We start from the raw sequence: 17,888 nt of genomic DNA on the forward strand, positions 1-17,888 counted from the left end.
CGCAGGTGCGGGGAGGCAGGGTGGAGGCTGGGTGAACGTGGCTTCAGCAGGTAGATGCAAACAACCCTTTTGCCATTTCCCAAATGCACAGATTCTGGGTTTGGCTTCACAAAACACAGTTAGCCACCTGTAGCTTAAGCCAGATTGGTTTAATCATGGGTGCCTGTCTGTTATGTTTTCCTTCACGTTTTTTATTTTCGCTGTTACAGATACTCCCCAATATACAACCATATGTTAACGCCTAAAGTTATATTGGAACTGAAAAGAAGAACCAGGGGTGACAGGATAGCAGTCTTCCAATATCTCAGGGGCTGCCCCAAAGAAGAGGGAGTCAAGCTGTTCTCCAAAGCACCTGAGGGTAGAACAAGAAGCAATGGGTGGAAACTCATCAAGGAGAGAAGCAACCTGGAACTAAGGAGAAATTTCCCGACAGTGAGAACAATTAATCAGTGGAACAACTTGCCTCCAGAAGTTGTGAACGCTCCAACACTGGAAGTTTTTAAGAAGATGTTGGACAACCATGGAACTAAAGGAACAAAAAAGTTCCTTTTTTCAGTGCCGTCGTAACTGTGAATGGTCACTAAATGGACAGTTGTAAGTTGAGGACTACCTGTATTTTAGCCTCCAGAATCAAGGGATGTACCATAGTAATAAATAGCTTCTGTGCAATTCACCACACTATTAAAAAAAGATATTGAGACTCTAGAAAGAATGCAGAGAAGAGCAACCAGGATGATTCGGAGACTGGAGGCTAAAACAGACAATGAACGGTTGCAGGAACTGGGCCTGGCTAGTCTAGTGAAGAAAAGGACCAGGGGAGACAGGAGAGCATCTTCCAATATTTGAGTGGTTGCCACAGAGAGGAGGAAGGGGGTCAGACTATTTTCTAAAGCACCTTTGAAGGCCAGACAAGGAACAACGGATGGAAACTGATCAAGGAAGGAGATTCAAGCTGGAAATAAGGAGACATTTTCTGACACTGAGAACAGAAGTGGAACCCATGGAACAGAAGTTGCCTTCAGAAGTTGTGGGAGCTTCATCCCTGGAAGCTTTCAAGAAGAGACTGGACTGTCATCTGCAGCTGGCTGTGGGGGGCGAGTTATTGGCCCCAACGGAGAGGGTGCGCAACTTGGGTGTCCTCTTGGATGGGCGACTGTCGTTTGACGATCATTTGGCGGCCGTCTCCAAGAGGGCCTTCCACCAAGTGCGCTTGGTGCGCCAGTTGCGCCCCTTTCTTGACCGGGATGCCTTATGCACGGTCACTCATGCCCTCGTCACTTCCCGCTTGGACTATTGCAATGCTCTCTACATGGGGCTGCCCTTGAAGTGCACCCGGAGGCTGCAGTTAGTCCAGAATGCAGCTGCGCGGGTAATAGTGGGAGCAACTCGTTGCTCCCATGTAACACCAATCCTGCGCAGCTTGCACTGGCTTCCTGTGGTCTTTCGGGTGCGCTTCAAGATTTTGGTTACCACCTTTAAAGCGCTCCATGGCTTAGGACCCGGGTACTTACAGGACCGCCTGCTGTTACCTTGTGCCTCCCACCGACCCGTACGCTCACACAGAGAGGGTCTTCTCAGGGTGCCGTCCGCCAAGCAATGTCGGCTGGCGGCCCCCAGGGGAAGGGTCTTCTCTGTTGGAGCTCCTACGCTCTGGAATGAACTTCCCCCCGGTTTACGTCAAGTGCCTGATCTTCGGACCTTTCGGCGTGAGCCGAAAACGCACCTATTTATTCAAGCGGGACTGGATTGAAATTTTATTGGGGTATTTATGTTTTAAGATTTTAAATGGTTTTAAAATTTCGGCCACATTATAATATTTCTTTTTAACTTCTTTTTAATGTTTATATATTGAATTTTTACTTGGCTGTACACCGCCCTGAGTCCTCCGGGAGAAGGGCGGTATAAAAATCGAAATAAATAAATAAATAAATAAATAAATAAATAAATCTGTCACAAACGGTGCAGGGTCTCCAGCTTGGGAAGGGGGTTGAATTAGATGACCTACAAGATCCTTTCCAATTCTGTTAATCTATTATTATTTTGTTATTCTGAAATTGTGGGAGCTTCATCCCTGGAAGCTTTGAATAAGGGACTGGACTGCCATCTGTCAGAAACGGTGCAGGGTCTCCTATTTGGGCGGGGGGGGGGGGGTTGAACTAGATGACCTACAAGGTCCCTTCCAATTCTGTTAATCTATCTGTTAATCTAAAGATTGCTCTGCAAGCTGCAAGCTGCCAGCTCTCAAACTCTCGCCAGCTGCATTCCTACAAGACATGCTCTGAGTTCACAACCCCCACAAAAAAAACTGCATTATCCAAAACGTGGGTTCACACAAAATACAAAGCCACAAAAGCCAGGGTAAAAGTATGCTATCCTTAACACAATATATAGGTGTTGGTTACTACCTTTAAAGCGCTCCATGGTTTAGGACCGGGATACTTATGGGACCGTCTACTGCCATCGTCTATCTCCCAACGACCGGTGCGTTCTCACAGAGAGGGACTCCTTAGGGTGCCGTCAGTCAAGCAATGTCGATTGGCAACCCCCAGGGGGAGGGCCTTCTCTGTGGGGGCTCCGACCCTGTGGAACGAGCTTCCCCCTGGACTTCGACAATTACCTGACCTCAGGACCTTTCGCCGCGAACTTAAAACTTATTTATTTCGTCTTGCTGGACTGGCTTGAACTTTTTAGAATTTTTAAAAATTTTAAATCGATTTTATGGGTTTTAAATTTCTGTAAATTTTATAGGGAGATATTTTATTTTATTGTGGCCATCTGAATAAGTTTTTTAAGGGTTGTTCTTAGTATTGTATGTGTAGTTTGTGTATTTTATTCTGGCTGTGCACCGCCCTGAGTCCTTCGGGAGAAGGGCGGTATACAAATTAAATTATTATTATTATTATTATTATTATTATTATTATTGTTGTTGTTGTTGTTGTTGTTGTTGTTGTTGTTGTTGTTGTTATTATATGTAATCCTCAACTTATGACCACAATTGAGCCCAAAATTTTGGTTGTTAAGAGAGAGATATATGTTAAGTGAGTTTGGCCCCCATCTTATGACATTTCTTGCCACGGTCGTTAAGCGAATCACTGAAGTTGATAAGTTAGTAACCTGTTTTTTCCCATTGCCTGTTAGACGGTCGCAAAAGGGGATCATGTGACCCCAGGAAAAGTGCAACGGTCATAACTGTGAGTTGCCACGCATCTCAGTTTTGATCACATGATTCTGGGGTATGCTGCAAAGGCCATTAACTGTGAAAAACGATCCTAAATCACTTTTTTCAGGGCTGTTGTAACTTTGAATAGTCACTAAAGAAACCGTTGTAGGTCGAGGATTACACGTACATGCGATTTTCCCCCCCCCTTTTCGCAACCTTTCCGCACGCAACATCCACGGGGAAACAGATCCACTTAACCACCGTTTGATGTTACTGATTTAAGAATTGCAGCGATTCGCTTAACAGAAACAGATGTGGCAAGAAAAGTCGTAAGACGGGGCAAAACTCGTTTAACGAATTTCACCCTTAGCAACATCAATCTGGGGCTCAATTATTGAATCTGTCGTCTGCACCTCCGTAACTGTCTGGTTTGGTTCTGCAACCCAACAAGACAGACACAGACTTCAGAGGATCATTAGAACTGCAGAAAAAATAATTGCTACCAACCTGCCTTCCACTGAGGACCTGTGTACTGCATGAGTCAAAAAGAGGGCCGTGAAAATATTTACAGACCCCTCACATCCTGGACACAAACTGTTTCAATTCCTACCCTCAAAATGACGGTATAGAGCACTGCACACCAGAACAACTAGACACAAGGACAGTTTTTCCCCCCGAACGCCATCACTCTGTTAAACAAATAATTCCCTTAACACTGTCAAACTATTACTAAATCTGCACTACTATTAATCTTCTCATCATTCCCATCACCGGTCTCCTCCCACTTATGACTGTATGACTGTAACCTTGTTGCCGGTATCCTTATATTGACTTATATTGATTTATATTGACTGTTTCCTAATGTGATTTGATTGCTTATTTGTACCCTATGACTATCATTAAGTGTTGTAAGTGTTGCCTCTTGACGAAGGTATCTTTTCTTTTATGTACACTGAGAGCTTATGCACCAAAGATAAATTCCTTGTGTGTCCAATCACACTTGGCCAATAAAAAAATTCTATTCTATTCTATTCTATTCTATTCTATTCTATCCTATCCTATCCTATCCTATCCTATCCTATCCTATCCTATCCTATCCTATCCTATCCTATCCTACTCTACTCTACTCTACTCTATTCCTGATCCTATTCTATGCTATGCTATGCTATGCTATGCTATGCTATGCTATGCTATCCTATCCTATCCTATCCTACTCTTGTTCCTGTTCCTGTTCCTATTCCTATTCCTATTCCTATTCCTATTCCTATTCCTATTCCTATTCTATTCTATTCTATTCTATTCTATTCTATTCCTATTCCTATTCCTATTCCTATTCCTATTCTGTTCTATTCCTATTCCTATCCCTATCCCTATCCCTATTCCAATTCCAATTCCTATTCCTATGCTATCCTATCCTATGCTATGCTATGCTATGCTATGCTATCCTATCCTATCCTATCCTATCCTATCCTATCCTATCCTATCCTATCCTACTCTTGTTCCTGTTTCTGTTTGTATTCCTATTCCTATTCCTATTCCTATTCCTATTCTATTCTATTCTATTCTATTCTGTTCTGTTCTGTTCTGTTCTGTTCTGTTCCTATTCCTATTCCTATTCCTATTCCTATTCCTATTCCTATTCCTATTCCTATTCCTATTCCGTTCTGTTCTATTCCTATTCCGTTCCGTTCCAATTCCTATTCCTATTCCTATTCCTATTCTATTCTATTCTATTCTATTCTATTCTATTCTATTCTATTCTATTCCTATTCCTATTCCTATTCCTATTCCTATTCTATTTCTATTCTATTCTATTCATTGCGGTCGTAAGGCAAGGACTGCCTGCATTTTGAGAGAACTTATCCAATTGTTCTATTTCCTCCCTCTGAACCCCCAGATTCCTCCCAGAGTGCCTTTCCTTACCGGGAGATCCCACCATGGTGCTGGCAGGCTGGCCGCGTCATCCTGGAAGACGGGGTTCCTCATTTCGAAGACTGAGAACATCGGGGGGGGGGAATTGGGGGGACGGACGCCCCTTGAAAAAGTGCAGGGAAACTTCCTGGAAGACAGAGAAGCCGGCTGGGTACTGGGGCAGCCTTCGGGCACGGTGGTGGTGGGGTAAACAGCCGGCTGGGCGTGGAAAAACTGGCCAGGCTGTGGGAGCGAGGAATCTTGGAAAAAATTCGCAGAGGGAACAAAAGCCGTCACATGTCGCCCTTCGACATCCTACGAATCCTTTTTTTGTGCACCGCAGAGTTGCCAGTCGTCCGTGGGCAGCAAGCAGCAGCTTTGAAGCTTAAGGTCTTTCGCTGCCACCTGCCTAATTTAGAAAGCGGAAGAACAGGGCTGGGAAGAGGGACCTGCGGGTTTAGTGGGTAGACGGAGGAACGAGATGGAGAAAAACTTTCTTTTTGGGTCCCCCCCCCCCCGGCAGGGGGTTGGTTTTCTCTTTAAAAGAGAACGAGCGAGACGGGGGGGGGGGAAACCAGGCTTAAGAGCAGTGACCGTGAGAGGGATCTTGGAGTCTTAGTGGAGCACCAGCTAAATAGGAGCCAGCAGCCAAAAAAGCCAATGCAATTACCAGAGGGATACAATCAAGATCAAAGGACGTACTAATACCACTCTATAAAGCCTTAGTAAGACCACACCTAGAATCCTGCATCCAGTTTTGGTCACCACACTATCAAAACAATGTTGAGACTCTAGAAAGAGTGCAGAGAAGAGCAACCAGGATGATCAGAAGGCTCAAACATACGATGAACGGTTGCAGGAACTGGGCCTGGCTAGTCTAGTGCAGAGAAGGACCAGGGGAGACAGGAGAGCATCTTCCAATATTTGAGGGGCTGCCACAGAGAGGAGGAAGGGGGTCAAGCTATTTTCCAAGGCACCCAAAGGCCAGACAAGGAACAACGGATGGAAACTGATCCAGGAGAGATTCAACCTGGAAATAAGGAGGAATTTCCTGACAGTGAGAACAATCAACCCATGGAACAGAAGTTTCCTTTGGAAGTTGTGGGAGCTTCATCCCTGGAAGTTTTCAAGAAGAGTCTGGACTGCCATCGGTCAGAAATGGTGCAGGGTCTCCTGCTTGGGCCGGGGGTTGGACTAGATGACCTACAAGGTCCCTTCCGACTCTGTTCATCTGTAAGCTTCTAGTCCTTGGGAACGACAGAAATCCGGCTTGCAAGTAGAAGTACATTTATGATGCTGAGTGAGACAGTTGTTAAGTGAACGTTGCCCCATTTCATGTCCTTTCTTGCCACCGTTGTTAAGTGAATCACTGCAGTTATTAGTAACAGGGTTGTTCAGTGAATCCGGCTTCCCCCATTGACTTGGCTTGTCAGAAGGTCACGAAAAGGGTCATACATATGAACCAGTTGCCAAGCCTCTGAATTTTGATCCTGTGACCATGGGGATGCTGCAACGGTCGTAACTGTGAAAAACGGTCATAAGTCACTTTTTTCCAGTGATGTTGTCACTTTGAATGGTCACTAAACAAACCGTTGTAAGTTGAAGACTACCTGTACTTACAGTTCTCTTTTGTGAAAAGTATTCCTCAATTCTTGGCTTGTTTTGCAAAGTGTTTTGCAAAGGGAAATATATGGGGCTAACACCATGGAATTTCTCTCTTTTACCCATAACTATCAGTTCTAAGCAAAATCCATTATCTGTGTATTTATCTTCCGCATCGCCTCATCCCAGCAAAGTCCAAAAATAAGTCCAGTAAAAGGTGCTTCTTTTCAAGGTCATGGTTGTCCCAAAGGTGCTTTTTCAAGAGGCATCTGGACTTTCTGGTTTTTCTTTGAAGATGTTTTGCTTCTCATCCAAGAAGCTTCTTCAGCTCTGAAAAGCTGAAGAACGAAATTTCATTTTCAATGTATGTCAATTAGTGTACATTCAAAGTGGCAATATAGTCTATTCTATTCTATTCTATTCTATTCTATTCTATTCTATTCTATTCTATTCTATTCTATTCTATTCCTATTTATTTTATTTTATATTTTATTTTATATTCTATTCTTTTCTATTCTATTCCTATTTATTTTCTATTCTATTCTATTCTATTCCTTATTCTATTCTATTCTAATTTATATTCTATTCTGTTCTATTCTATTCTATTCCTATTTATTTTATTTATTTTATATTTTATTTATTTATTTTCTATTCTATTCTATTCTTATTTCTATTCTATTCCTATTTATTTTCTATTCTATTCTATTTATTCTATTCTATTCTATTCTTATTTCTATTCTATTCCTATTTATTTTCTATTCTATTCTATTCTATTCTATTCTATTCTATTCTATTCTATTCTATTCTATTCTATTCTATTCTATTCTACAATAGAATAGCTTTATTTGGCCAAGTATGATTAGACACACAAAGAAATTTGTCTGCGGTGCAAAAACTCTCAGTTTACATGCAAAGCTACAGAGTAGTAACAGAAGATTTCTTAGGCAGGAGTTCCCTCTGCTGCCTGTCTGGAGACGATCCTGCCAATCTCAAATTAAAAAAAAAACCTCAAAGGTAAAAAAAGAGAAAAAGTAAAAAGAACCAATAAAGTCCAATTGCCTCTTGAAAAAGCCCCTTTGGGACAAAAGGAGGGAAGGAAGGAAGGAAGGAAGGAAGGAAGGAAGGAAGGAAGGAAGGGATGAAGGAAGGAAGGAAGGAAGGAAGGAAGGAAAGGAGGAAGGAAAGGAGGAAGGAAAAATAGCAATACCCCTTAGACTTATATACCGCTTCACAGTGCTTTACAGCCCTCTCTAAGCAGTTTACAGAGTCAGCCTCTTGCCCCCAACAATCTGGGTCCTCATTTTACCCACCTTGGAAGGATGGAAGGTTGAGTCAACCTTGAGCTGGTCAGGATCGAACTGGTGGCACTGGGCAGAATTAGCCTGCAATGCTGCATTCTAACCACTGCCCCACTACGACTCAATCCCATTTTTAAGGGATTATCATGGAGGACCGTATAGCAATGGGGCTAACGCAGACGGATTTATCTTTAAGAATTCTGGAGGAATTAAATCTGCACCAAGAGCATTTTGTAAATCATTTTTATAATTCTGCATCAGTTATTGGTAGCCATTCTGGAACACTGTAAAGTCCTCTATTACCAGAATGCTTCATATTTATTTCTACCCTTGGTTTATAGAAACCTTTTGGTGCCTCCAATTAATTGCTAATTGTATAAGGGTTCTTCCTCTTATGCAAGTATCCTGCATATAAGTATTAATGCTGTGCTGTACTTTAAATTTTGTGACTTGGTGTGGTCAGTAAAAAAAAGGAATCAGCCTGGATAGCTGTTTGCTGAGGAAGGCATCAATCAGAATAGAGCTGAAAGGGACCTTGGAGGTCTTCTAGTCCAACCCCCTGCTCAAGCAGGAGATCCTTTCCTGCTTTCTCCTTTTTCCTTGGCTTTTTCCTCCTCCTCCTCCTCCTTTTCCTCCTCCTCCTCCTCCAAATAGTAGAGTTGGAAGGGACCTTGGAGGTCTTCTAGTCCAGCCCCCTTCTCAAGCAGGAGAACCTATACCATTTCAGACAAGTGGCTGTCCAGTCTCTTCTTAAAAACCTCGAATGATGTAGCAGCCACAACTTCTGGTGGCAAGTAGTTCCACTGGTTAATTGTCCTCCCTGTTAGGAAAGTTTCTCCTTAATTCCAGGTTGCTTCTCTCCTTGATTAGTTTCCATCCGTTGTTTCTCGTCTTGCCTTCTGCGGCTTGATTTAAATGATTTAAATCACTAGTAAAAAGGCTTGATTTAAATCATAATTTTTAACTTTAATTTTCACCGACAGTCCCAAGATTGCCGACCATACAGCCTCACGTCACATAAATAAGCTCCATTTCATGCTAAATAAACTAAATTATTAATGTCTCTTAAATAGAAAACTATCTTAGATGTTTACCCCAAAAGCATTTGATTAAAATAAATTTAATAAAAATCCCAAAAGTCCCATTTAACTTAAAAAAAATCAGATTTGAATAGAAAAATTCCATTTTTTAATTTTTTTTTTAAATCATCCATGTTTATCCACCCTGCCCTTAGGACTACAATCAATCAATCAATCAATCAGATAGAGCTGGAAGGGATCCCGGAAGTCTTCTAGTTCAACCCACTCCTCAAACTGGAGACCCTCTCTAGCACATGGGTCTCCAATCTTGGTCCCTTTAAGACTTGTGGACTTCAACTCCCAGAGTCCCTCAGCCAGATTTGCTCTGGGAGTTGAAATCCACAAATCTTAAAGGGACCAAGGTTGCTCTAGCAGGTGGTTCTCTTTATTGTAGAATTGTAAAATATAAATATTGTAGAATATACAGCCTCGTGCTACCTAACTAAGCTCCATTTCATGCTGAATAAACTAAATTATCAACGTATCTCAAATAGAAAACTATCTTTGGTTAGATTTTTTTTTACTCCAAAAGCATTTTATTAAAATAAATGTAATAAAAATTTTAAAAAATCCAATTTAATTTTTTTTTAAAAATCATCGTTTTTTTATCCACCGTGCCCTTGGGACTACTATCAATCAATCAGATACAGCTGGAAGGGATCCCGCAGGTCTAGTCCAACCCGACTCCTCAAGCTGGTGACCCTATAGCATTTCAAACAGGTGGTTTGTCCAGTCTTTTCTTTAAAACCTCCAGTGATGAAGCACCCACATCTTCTGGTGGCAAGCCGTTCCACTGGTTAATTGTCCTCCCTGTTAGGAAAGTAAGTTTCTCCTTAATTCCAGGTTGCTTCTCTCCTGGATTAATTTCCATCCATTGTTTCTCGTCTTGCCTTCTGCGGCTTTCGGGTGGAATTTTTTTCCCCCCTATTCAGCAGAGACCAGATTTCTGAGTCTCTTCTCTCCCACCCACCAATTCTCGTGGAACAAAAGGAACACATCAATGAAACCAAGAGAGCTGTGTTGTATTTGAAACTTGATTTGTAACTTGATTTAAGAGCTGCTTCAAAGGCCGGCTGGCTGGTGGGGTGACCGAACTGCAGGGGGCACACCCGGTGAATAAAACCTTTTTGTGGTGTGTGTGTGTGTGTTGAGAGTGTTTCTTAACTGATTGGATGGGTCTGTAACTTCCTGCTTCTGGCTAAACACAGGAACCAGCTGGAGGAGTGGTTTTTTTTTAAAAAGGCTTTCTGATTTGGGGGGCGGAGAGGCTGATGGGTTCCTTTGTGCAGGCGAAGTAGGGGAAAAAACAGGTGTGGAGCTACAACTAGGCTGGAGGGGCCTGGAGGCAGAAAAGCTTTAAAACCAGCGCTGCCCGGGTCTCCAATTGTCAGATTCTTGGCAGATGCTAGGTGGTGTGCCAAGAGGAAAAAAGGAGTTTAAAGGAAACAGAGGGTAAGTGAAAATAGCTTCAGGACAACCCCTCCCCCCCAAAAAAATATTATTTTTGTGTAAGGAAGTGGTTCAGAGCTGCAGAGCTGGCTTGGCATCAGCCCCACCCCACCCCAAAGTCTCGGGAACGGTGACCAAAGTCAGTCTCGGGAACGGTGACCAAAGTCTTCCCAACTTTTCGGGACTTTTCGGGGCTGGGGGTTTGTCCGAAGGAGGGGGTTCAGCTCGCCTTTTAGGTTCCCCGTAATGCAAATTGGGTTTTTTATTTTTGGAAGGGGGTAGGTAGGTGGGTGGGCTTCGAGTCAATCCCGACTCCTGCTTTTCAGAAGGGTTAGCCTGGCCTCTTCCCGTCGTGTGGCTTTAAAAGTCCAAAAATCCTCCAGCCAGCCTGTTTTTGTGTGCGCGCCTAAAGCTGGAGCTAAAATGTAAGAATGTTTGAATTCGTTACTGGCCACGTGTGATTAGATGCACAAGGAATTTGTCTTCGGTGCACCTACAACAACAGCGATAAGAGGCAATTCACAGGTAGCCTTGGTGCCTTTAACCCAGTGCCAACTGAAACCTGGGTGTAAATTATACGGAACTGGGTAAACGTGTGTTTGTGTGTGTTTTTTAAGGTAACAACACACAAACCCAGGAGCTAAGAAGGGGGTTAAGCTATTCTAAAAAGCACCAGAAGGCAGGAGAAGAAACAATGGATGGAAACGAGTCAAGGAGAGAAGCAACCTGGGATTAAGGAGCAATTTCCTAACAGGGAGGCCAATTAACCAGTGGAACGGCTTGCCACTAGAAGCAACCTAGAATTAAGGAGATTTCAAACAATGAATCAATGGCTTGCCTCCGGAAGCTGTGGGTGCTCTTATCACTGGAGGTTTTTTTTTAAAAAAAAAAGGAGAATGGGCAGCCATTTGTCCAGCATGGTATAGGGTTCCTGGCTTGGCCAGTGGGTTGGACTAGATGACCTCCAAGGCCCCTTCCAACTCTGTTATTTAAATAAGGACTTTCTGATAAGCCATTTGGGGGTATTGAAGGCAAACGGTTTGAGAAGCACCGCTTTAACTGCTGCACCGCTGTTTTTTGAACCTCAAACCTACGTCGACTTCAACTTCCCAGAATCCCCCAGCCAGCATGCTGACTTAGAGAATTCTGGGAGTTGAAGTCCACGCACATCTTCGAATTCCTGAGGTTGAGAAAGCCCTAAGCATTCAAATGGCTTAGCCGCAGTGGTGGGATTCAGCCGGTTCGCTCCGGATTGCACGAACCGGTTGCGGCGACGGCGGGGAGGCTCCGCCCACCCGACCTGACATAACGCGCATCTAAAGCCCAGAAATGACAATTGGGGAAACATCACTCTTTTGTTTATGGATTTGGGGACCTTTATTTAAGGCTGTACTTTTTTTATTTTGCCATCTATTTCAGTCCTAAGAATGGGATTGCGGCCGGTAAGGAAGGAGAAATACAGGTTTTGGCTCTTTAGTTGGCTAGGTTCAGATCTGTAGCATTTCCTGCCTGACTTCAAAAACAGTTACAGGGTTACAGGTGGTCCTCGACTTACAACGGTTCACTTAGCGACCGTTCAAAGTTACAGCGGGCACTGAAAAATGTGACTTAGGGACCACCGTTTTTCTCAATTACAAGCATTGCAGCAGTGGTGAAATGCTCCGAAGTCTGCTACCGGTTTGCTGCGTGCGGGCATGTGCAGTGCGCACCAAACGCGGGCTTCGTGCGCAGGCGCACCGCAGGCACTACCGCACGGCGCTGAAAAAGGAGGCTTAAGATGGTAAGTAGAACAGCAAGGGGGATGGGATCAGCTGTGCCGCACGATTTAGATTTCCTGCTTTCTAGTGAATATAAATCATGCGGCACAGTCCGGTTCGTCCGAACTGGTACCATTTTTTCATTACTGTTTCCCCCAAACCGGTAGCTTCTATTACTACCGGTTCGGGCGAACCTGTCGGAACCAGTAGCATTTCACCCCTGCATTGCAGCATCCCCATGATCACATGATCAAAATTCAGATGCTTGGCAACCGCTTCCTATTTTACGACGGTCGTTGTGTCCCCCGGGGTCACGTGATCTCCCTTTCGCGAACTTCTCATGAGGAATATCAACCAATAGTAAATTTAGCAGTACGCAAGTCGTCCTCGACTTACAACAGTTCATTTAGTGACTGTTCAAAGTTACGACATCACTGAAAAAAGCGATTTACGACCACTTTTCACATTTACAACCGTTGCAGCATCCCCAGGGTCACATGATCGAAATTCAGTGGCTTGACAACTGACTCATATTTACGACGGTTGCAGGGTCCTGGGGTCATGTGATCCTCTTTTGTGGCCTTCCTACAAGCAAACATAATGGCTAACCCAACTTTCACCGAACAACTGTGCGACTAATGTAAAAAATTGCAGTGATTCACTTAACAACTGTGGCAAGAAAGGTTGTAAAACGGGGCAAACCTCATGTTTCGTGAGTTTCTCAAAATCTCTGCAAATGTCTCACTTAGCAACATACGTTTTGGGCTCAATCGCAGTCATAAGTTGAGGACCACCTGTAATGCATAGATATTTATATTTGTTAGCCGTTTTGGAAAAGTAATAACAGAATTGGAAGGGACCTTGGAGGTCATCTAGTCCAACCCCCCACTCACACAGGACACCTGTCCTAGGGATTCGAACCGCCAATCTTTCCAATCGACCAGCTCAGCGTCTTAGCCACCGAGCCACCTAGCCAGGCTCAGACCTGCTGGATTACAATCCATGAATCGCGGCTTAGCGTCGTTTCCTCTGCCAATCCCTTTCATTTCCCACCAAATGCTGACTTGCAGCTGAATCCGTGGGTTTTGCTTCCTTGCATGCGACACACCAAAGAGCATGGCGTTCACAGGGGCTTGGAACTGGTTCTGCTGCGGATGGCAAGTTCTGCAGAAGTGTGGGCACTGCCAAAGCAAGTGGGGGCCACCCAGGAAAACGGATATGGCTGGAAACTAAACCCGCTGACAGGCGGCACTTCCTCCTAGGTCAGGGGTCTGCAAACTTGGCTCTTTTAAGACTTGTGGACTTCAACTCCCAGAGTTCCTCAGCCAGCAAAGCTGGGTGAGCTTTGAAGTCTCAAAGCTTGTGGACTCTGGGAGTTGAAGTCCACAAGTCTTAAAAGAGCCAAGTTTGCAGACCCCTGGACTAGAAGACCTCCCAGGTCCCTTCCAACCCTGGGAGTTGAAGTTCACAAGTCTTAAAAGAGCCTAATTTGCAGACCCCTGGACTAGAAGACCTCCAAGGTCCCCTCCAACTCTGGGAGTTGAAGTCCACAAGTCTTAAAAGAGCCTAATTTGCAGACCTCTGGACTAGAAGACCTCCAAGGTCCCCTCCAACTCTGGGAGTTGAAGTCCACAAGTCTTAAAAGAGCCAAGTTTGCAGACCCCTGGACTAGAAGACCTCCAAGGTCCCCTCCAACTCTGGGAGTTGAAGTCCACAAGTCTTAAAAGAGCCTAATTTGCAGACCCCTGGACTAGAAGACCTCCAAGGTCCCCTCCAACTCTGGGAGTTGAAGTCCACAAGTCTTAAAAGAGCCTAATTTGCAGACCCCTGGACTAGAAGACCTCCAAGGTCCCCTCCAACTCTGGGAGTTGAAGTCCACAAGTCTTAAAAGAGCCTAATTTGCAGACCCCTGGACTAGAAGACCTCCAAGGTCCCCTCCAACTCTGGGAGTTGAAGTCCACAAGTCTTAAAAGAGCCTAATTTGCAGACCTCTGGACTAGAAGACCTCCAAGGTCCCCTCCAACTCTGGGAGTTGAAGTCCACAAGTCTTAAAAGAGCCAAGTTTGCAGACCCCTGGACTAGAAGACCTCCAAGGTCCCCTCCAACTCTGGGAGTTGAAGTCCACAAGTCTTAAAAGAGCCTAATTTGCAGACCCCTGGACTAGAAGACCTCCAAGGTCCCCTCCAACTCTGGGAGTTGAAGTCCACAAGTCTTAAAAGAGCCTAATTTGCAGACCTCTGGACTAGAAGACCTCCAAGGTCCCCTCCAACTCTGGGAGTTGAAGTCCACAAGTCTTAAAAGAGCCTAATTTGCAGACCCCTGGACTAGAAGACCTCCAAGGTCCCCTCCAACTCTGGGAGTTGAAGTCCACAAGTCTTAAAAGAGCCTAATTTGCAGACCTCTGGACTAGAAGACTTCCCAGGTCCCTTCCAACCCTGGGAGTTGAAGTCCACAAGTCTTAAAAGAGCCTAATTTGCAGACCCCTGGACTAGAAGACCTCCAAGGTCCCCTCCAACTCTGGGAGTTGAAGTCCACAAGTCTTAAAAGAGCCTAATTTGCAGACCCCTGGACTAGAAGACCTCCAAGGTCCCCTCCAACTCTGGGAGTTGAAGTCCACAAGTCTTAAAAGAGCCAAGTTTGCAGACCCCTGGACTAGAAGACCTCCAAGGTCCCTTCCAACTCTGGGAGTTGAAGTCCACAAGTCTTAAAAGAGCCAAGTTTGCAGACCCCTGGACTAGAAGACCTCCAAGGTCCCTTCCAACTCTGGGAGTTGAAGTCCACAAGTCTTAAAAGAGCCAAGTTTGCAGACCCCTGGACTAGAAGACCTCCAAGGTCCCCTCCAACTCTGGGAGTTGAAGTCCACAAGTCTTAAAAGAGCCTAATTTGCAGACCCCTGGACTAGAAGACCTCCAAGGTCCCCTCCAACTCTGGGAGTTGAAGTCCACAAGTCTTAAAAGAGCCAAGTTTGCAGACCCCTGGGCTAGGTAAACACGGCCCAAAGATTCCACGACTCGGTTAACAACCAGTTCTCCAAGTACGGCTAATTGACCATAACTGAGCCCAGAGTTTCTTTGCTAAGTGAAACATTCCTTAAGTGAGTTTGGTCCCATTTTACGGCTTCCCTTGCCGCTTGTTTGTTAAGCGAATCATTGCAGTTGTGAAGTTTGTGGCACGGTTGTTAAAGGGAATCTGCCTTCCCTTATTGACTTGGCTTATCCGAATGAATATGAGTCAGTTACCCAGCATCTGAATCCGGATCACAGGATCGTGGGGGATGCGGCAACGGTCGTAAGCGTGAAAAATGGTCGTAAGTCGGCTTTTTTTTTTTACTTCGAACGGTCACTAAACACTAAACTGTTGTAAATCAAGGACTACCTGTAATTCAAAGGAATGCGGGTGGGGTGGGGGGATTAATTCTAAGCCAAGAAGAACTGTAGGGAACTGCAGGTCCCCCATTTCTATTTGAGCCCGGTGGGTTGTGCAAACCCACCTTCCAAGTGGTTTGTTTCTGGTGTCGCTTGTAAAAGCTGTAGGCATCCATTGAAAGGCAATGGGGCTGCCCCAGAGAGGAGGAAGGGGGTGAAGCTATTTTCCAAAGCACCTGAAGGCCAGACAAGGAACAACGGATGGAAACTGACCAAGGAGACAGATTCAACCTGGAAATAAGGAGGAATTTTCTGACCGTGAGAACTATCAACCGATGGAATAGAAGTTGCCTTCGGAAGTTGTGAGAGCTTCATCCCTGGAGGCTTTCAAGAAGAGACTGGACTGCCATCTGTCAGAAATGGTGAAGGCTCTCCTGCTTGGGCGGAGGGTTGGACTAGATGACCTACAAGGTCCCTTCCAACTCTGTTAATCTGTTAAAGTGAACTTTGTAATGCCTTGATAAGACCTCAGTTGGATGTTGATGTTGAGACTCTAGGAAAAGTGCAAAGAGCAACCAGGATGATGAGGGGACTGGAGGCTTTGAAGAACGATTGCAGGAACTGGGCTTGGCTAGTCTAGTGAAGAGAAGGACCAGGGGAGATAGGAGAGCATCTTCTAATATTTTATGGGCTGCCACAGAGAGGAGGAAGGGGGTCAAGCTATTTTCCAAGGCACCTGAAGGCCAGACAAGGAACAACGGATGGATACTGATCAAGGAGAGAGATTCAACCTTAAAATAAGGAGGAATTTTCTGACCGTGAGAACAATCAACCCATAGAACAGAAGTTGCCTTTGGAAGTTGTGGGAGATTCATTCCTGGAGCCTTTCAAGAAGAGACCGGGCTGCCATCTGTCAGAAATGGTGCAGGGTCTCCTGCTTGGGTAGGGGGTTGGACTAGATGACCTAGAAGGTCCCTTCCAACTCTGTTAATCTAAATGTAAAATATCTAAAAACTCCTTTGGGCCAAGTTTGCTCTCTGAACAACGGGGAGAGTTTGCAGGGATGGCATTGGCATCGGACACCAGGGACAAATCCCACCCCCCCTTGACCACCGAGGCAGTGGCATCGACTGGCTATAACCAGCTTGGCGAGAATTCCAGTCTTTGCAGGGAGTCATTCTTGTTTATCTTTTGAATTCCTGGGCCGAGCAAGGAATTTGCTGCAACAGGAAGTCTAAACTGCGGTTTTGAATATGTTAACCTACGGTCTCTTGCCTGCTGGAATGAGATCACGAGTGTTCTGCAGGCTCAGCGTAAAGCAATTGTAATTTCGTTTTTTTATACTGTCACGTGTATGGGTAAAAAGTCCTCGACTTACGACAGTTCGTTCAGTGACCGTCCGAAGTCACAAGGGCGCTGAAAAATGTGACTTGGGACCATTACGACCTTTGTAGCAATCGAGCACCTCTTGTGATGTTTTTCATTCTTACGACCGTTGAGGCGTCCTTATGGACGTGTGCTCAAAATTCAGATGAGTGGCATCTGCCTCATACTTACGACCGTCGCAGTGTGCTAGGGGTCGTGCGATCCGCTTTTGCGACCTTCTGACGAGCAAAGTCCATGGGGAAGTGAGATTCACTTAACAACGATGTTACTAACGTAACAGCTGTCGTGATTCATTTAACAACGGTGGCAAGTAAGGTTGTAAAATGGGGTAAATGTCACTTAACGGACGTCCCGCTTAAGAGCAGAAATTTTTGGGGTCCACATTAGAAGACTTGAATAGATAAACTGGTACAAAAATTCACTAATGATGATTAGGACTGCAGCTTATATTTTTCATTATAAGATAGTTGAGGTTATTTTTTTTTATTTTTATTTTTTGCATTTATATCCCACCCTTCTCCGAAGACTCAGGGCGGCTTACACTATGTCAAGCAATAGTCTTCATCCATTTGTATACTATATACAAAGTCAACTTATTGCCCCCCAACAATCTGGGTCCTCATTTTACCTACCTTATAAAGGATGGAAGGCTGAGTTGACCTTGGGCCTGGTGGGACTTGAACCTGCAGTAATTGCAAGCAGCTGCTGTTAATAATAGGCTGCATTAGCCTGTTGCACCACCAGAGGCCCTTTATATATATTTATATATATATATTTATTTATATATATATATTTATTTATTATATATATTTATTTATATAACCAGAGGTTATATTCTGTTCATCCACTCATCAAATGTTAATTTGTTTAACCACAATTTA

General features: G+C 44.4%; 1 protein-coding gene across 1 annotated transcript in view; it reads left to right on the top strand.

Moving 5' to 3' along the window:
• The first annotated feature begins 10,349 nt into the window (after positions 1-10,349).
• Positions 10,350-17,888, top strand: part of PIAS3 (protein inhibitor of activated STAT 3) — a 47,038-nt gene continuing 39,499 nt past the window's right edge. The window contains exon 1 of the mRNA XM_058159852.1: positions 10,350-10,502. The gene's annotated coding sequence lies outside the window, so the exon portion shown is untranslated. The remainder of the gene's footprint in view (positions 10,503-17,888) is intronic.

The sequence above is a fragment of the Ahaetulla prasina genome, chromosome 17, assembly GCF_028640845.1.
Source record: "Ahaetulla prasina isolate Xishuangbanna chromosome 17, ASM2864084v1, whole genome shotgun sequence".
NCBI lineage: Eukaryota > Metazoa > Chordata > Lepidosauria > Squamata > Colubridae > Ahaetulla > Ahaetulla prasina.